We start from the raw sequence: 5,025 nt of genomic DNA, 5'->3' as shown, positions 1-5,025 counted from the left end.
AGCTCACATGCCCCACCCTGGCTGCCACCCCTCCCCAACAGCTCAGAGGAGCTGTTGCTGCCTAGGCTGCCCCGCCCTGTGGCTTATGAGGCTGCTGCTCTCCTGGCCCCTCCTGCAGTGCCAGTGGGACTAAGGTTTTCATTCATCACCAGCTTCCTGAGCTTTTTAGACCTAAGAAAAGCATAGGGTAGTTCGTTACTTGAAGCCATCTTCCTCTATGAGTTCTATACAAAGCCTCAGTAAAGTGGGTCCCATTAGCAACGAAGTTGAACAACTTTTATTTGCTGACTGAATATAGATACACCTGAGTGGCTGACTGCTTTTGTAACTAAACACTCCTCTCCTGTCTTCCAATGAGTGGTTGTTTTTGTCTGCAACTTGACCACAGCAATCCCTGGGGCCCTAGCTCTATTCTCAGTAAAGAGTTACGACTGTGTGTCTTGAATGACACCTTAGGACCCATCCTGCCTCCACCTCCTTCTCCATAAAATAGAAAACTAACGTGTCCCTCCAGGCTCTGAAACGCTGAAACTTACCAACTCCCTTTTCTTCCCGCTATTTCTTCCTTCCATGGCAGGGACTTTCAGATTTTCTTTCTTTTACTAACAAAGCACTAAGTATAATTCCGTCACACAAAATTGAGAGCCATAAAGTGGGTTACCGCAGTCTAAAGTGGGTTACCACAGTCCTAATTCAATAAAGATGAATACTTGACATCTGGCAAGTAGTATGTGCCTGACAGTGTCCCCACTGTGTTATGCTCATTTAACCCTCAGAAACAATCTCATTTACAGATTTTATAGGAGTTGAGATGGAGAAGGTAAGTAACCTCCCCACAGTCACATGACTGCTAAGGGTGGGGCACAATTTGATCCCAGGTAGTCGGAATTCCCCAATTCCTCAAGCATGGTTATCAGAAAGTGTATCAGTCTGTTTTCACACTGATAAATAAATACCTGAGGTTGGGTAATTCATAAAGGAACGAGGTTTAATTAACTCATAGTTTCACATGGCTGGGGAGGCCTCAGGAAACTTACAATAATGGCAGAAGGAGAACCAGGTCTGACTTACATGGTGGCAGCACAGAGTGTGAATATGTGAAGGAGCAACTGTCAAACATGTATAAAACCATCAGATCTCAGCTGAGCACGGTGGCCCACACTTGGAACCCTAGCACTTTGGGAGGCCAAGGCAGGTGGATCAACCGAGGTCAGGAGTTTGAGACCAGCCTAGCTAACATAGTGAAATCCTGTCTCTACTAAAAACAGAAAAATTAGCTGGGTGTGGTGGTGCACGCCTGTAATCCCAGCTACTCAGGAGGCTGAGGCAGGAAAATCGCTGGAACCCAGGAGGCAGAGGCTGCAATGAGCCAAGATCATGCCATGGCACTCCAGCCTGTGCAACAGAGCAAGACTCCATCCCAAAAAACAAAACAAAACAAAACAAGACCAAACCCTGTAAGATCTCATGAGGACTTACTGAATATCACAAGAGCAATATGAGGAAAACTGTCCCCATGATCCAATCACCTCCTCTCAGGCCCCTCCCTCAACACTTGAGGATTATGGGGATTATAATTCATGATGAGATTTGGGTGGGGACATGGCCAAACCGTATCAGAAAGTAAAGGTAGAAGTCAAGCTTGAACGGGAAGTGACACTGTAAATTGTTATTATCATTTTTTGAGATGAAGTTTTGCTCTTGTTGCCCAATGAAATTGTTTAGATTAGCTTTGGACTCCCACAAAAGCAAGAAGGGAGAAAGGACCATGTGACTCTAGAGATATTTTTGGCAAAGGAAAGGTTTAAGAAAACATCTTTTGATGACCTTTATTTTAACACACTTAAAAACAACAACAACAAAAAAAACTACTGTGGGAAAAAGGATATTATGTATAGAAAAGTCTACACTTCTTGACACAACTAACTAAAAAAAGCCTGAAACACTAAACAAAACCCAAATAATGTCTTCCCTAAAAGTGGGTAACTTGAAAAGCAATTTGAGCAAAAATCAAGGAGTTCAATTATAAATAAATATATCAACAAAGTGAAAGATGGTTTTGTTTCCCACAAAAGGTTAAAAGAAATAACAGCAACTTCAGAGGAGAGGAGAAAATAATAAGAAAATTATATGCAATTGCAAAATCTGTGAATATTTACAAACTCTAACATATAACTACAAAACGGACCAGAGGAATCATTATCATAGGAAGCAAAGGGGCACTTCAAAAATCAGAGAAGGAGGAATGATTCATATTTAATTTAATTCTGTGGAAAATATTTAAGTAATGTTTGAGGACAAAAATAGGTGATATGTTGAAATGTGGGAAACCAGAGTGGAAGGAAAAAGAACTCAAGAAAACTCAGTTTCAGTAACCAGTATCTAGTAAAATCTTCAGGACCTAGAGGCTACAATCTGCGTTAATAGTGTCTGAAGACCTAGGAAGGTCATTAGATATCATTTTGGATAATTCTTTTTATTTTATTTATTTATTTATTTATTTTTTTGAGACAGAGTCTGGCTCTGTCGCCCAGGCTGGAGTGCAGTGGCCGGATCTCAGCTCACTGCAAGCTCCGCCTCCCGGGTTCACGCTATTCTCCTGCCTCAGCCTCCCGAGTAGCTGGGACTACAGTGGCCCATCACCACCCCCGGCTAATTTTTTGTATTTTTTAGTAGAGACGGGGTTTCACCGTGTTAGCCGGGATGGTCTCGAGCTCCTGATCTTGTGATCTGCCCACCTCAGCCTCCTAAAGTGCTGGGAATACAGGTTTGAGCCACCTGCCCGACCCATTTTGGATAATTCTTGTAGACTTGAGATGATGTCTATTTAAAGTAACAAAATAGTGCCTGTATTTCTGTATTCATTACAGAAAACAATTGGATATGGAAAGGAAACTAGCATGCTGTGCCACAATCTCTAAAGAAAGATTAGGGAAATTTCAGCTTAAAGCAACAATAATCACAATAAAGTTTTACAACCCTTTGCAAGCATATATGAAAAACATACAAAAGTTTGTAATGATCTTTTTTTAAGCTAAGAGAACAGAAAACATGAGAAAAATTAAATTATAAAATGAACCTTTGGTTTAGAGGTAAGAAACATTTTATGACAGTCAGGAGATCAGGGTTGCACAATGTATTATGTGAATGTTGTGACTCATTGGTTTCATCTTGGATATCATAACTTGACATTTTGTAAAAGTGATTTTTCATGGGAATTTTTTCAGGTGCCCTATAAAGTCTTGTCCCATCAGAAGTGAATAATAATCTTCCATATTCTTGAGATAGCTTAATGGCATCTTCTACAGTCTTCCATTGTTTAGTTTAGGTAAACCTGGGAATCATGTTTGGGTATCATCTCATCCAACTTCTTTACCCATCCCCATCATAAGTCAGGAAGGTCTTGGATATTTTCTGCTCTAGCAGTTAATTCATCATTAATCCTGGAGTTGTTTGCTATTCCAGTCATTTGTCCTACTTCACTTCCCGTAAGCATGATGCATTTGCCACCATTAACTCCTAAACCATATTGAATTTGTACATCTGACTTTGTGAGCAAAAGTTCTATGTATATCCTGTAATTCTTGCCTAGTATGAAACTTACTTTCAGTAGAGATTGTATTTCTGCACTCATGCACCTATGTAACTTGCACTGTTATTGCTGGTCAGGCTTCCCAGAGGTCACCATAACCTCCTGGGTTCTCTGGAAGAGGGACATATTCTTCAGGATGACACTGTAATATTTAGTTAGCTAAAATCTTTTATCTATCTAAATGGATAATTCCTAATGTCTTGAGTAAGAAGGCTGGTACTTTTTATTTTTCTTCGCTCTTCGAGTTGATGTGACCAATTCCTGAGGCTGGGTTATCAGGCCAGTATCAGACCGGTCTTTGCCAGAACTTTTTGCCTAATACATTTCTCTATTGCTTTCTACAGGTCATTGGATGTTAATATGGGTTCTGGAATGCAATTTTAAAAAATATCTTGTGAATGACTTGCAACATGGTCATTTAATTTTCAAATATAATTTGCAAGTGAAATGTGTAGGACTCTGATAAGGCACAATGACCTAGACCCTGGGTATGATCCCCTCGAAAGAGGCAAATAGTGAATTGAGCAAGCTCACTCATGTCTGCTTACACCAGTCACTTCTGAACTGCTCAATGGCAGGCAGGGGGAATGACCCCTGGTTGGCAGATGTCCACTCACTATGACCCTGGATTGGACATGTAGTTACCTTGAGTCAGGCCAGTCATGTGTTGTTGGACTAGTCCTTGGAGATACACTCATTAGTGACTGTTAAGGTACCTGAGTTATTAGGTGCCTGTAGACTATGCCCAGTGATATGTGCATTAGGTACAAACTCCCTAGCTGTACTGACATTGACTGAAGCTGTGAGGTTTCAAAATGACACGTCAGCCAAATACAGATGTTCAGATTTACCATTTATCAAGAGGTCTTCACACTATCAATTATGCAATTATCATTCTACACACAGGCAGTAATAAAGCAAGTAAAAAACCACAGCCATGGCTTGGGAGACCAGTGTGCCTCCAGAAGAGTCCAGTGGGTCCAGAAGGCCTTTGGATGCTGGTCGGAGGCTCCTTTTGGGCAGAGATCACAGCAGCAGCCACCAGGTCTGGAGAAATCCTTAGAGTTCTCATGGACAGAGCTTCTGAAGGCATCTTAGACAAGACCTTGTCTTTGCTGGTTTTATGATCCTCTGCAGATGGGTCTATTCTCATTATCTCAGCCATCTTTCACTTCCTATCAGTTCATTTCAGGTCTCTCATGATCCCAGGCAGCAGTAGTTGTTATCTTATCACTTCAGTTCATTCATATATGTTTATCTCTTTGGGGATGAGGGGACAACTTCACTGTCAACTTAATTCTATCGGAGATGAGTGACCCCACTTTAAGATATCGGGATCACAAATTAATATTACCTATCGCCAGGGCAGACAACAGCTACCACCTGGGGCTGAAAGCAGGTAACTCTTTTTATTCTGAAAACATTCTGTCTTG

The sequence above is a fragment of the Trachypithecus francoisi genome, unplaced genomic scaffold (assembly GCF_009764315.1).
Source record: "Trachypithecus francoisi isolate TF-2019V2 unplaced genomic scaffold, Tfra_2.0 Lachesis_group9, whole genome shotgun sequence".
Taxonomy (NCBI): Eukaryota; Metazoa; Chordata; class Mammalia; order Primates; family Cercopithecidae; genus Trachypithecus; species Trachypithecus francoisi.
Note: the sequence above shows the minus strand (reverse complement) of the source record.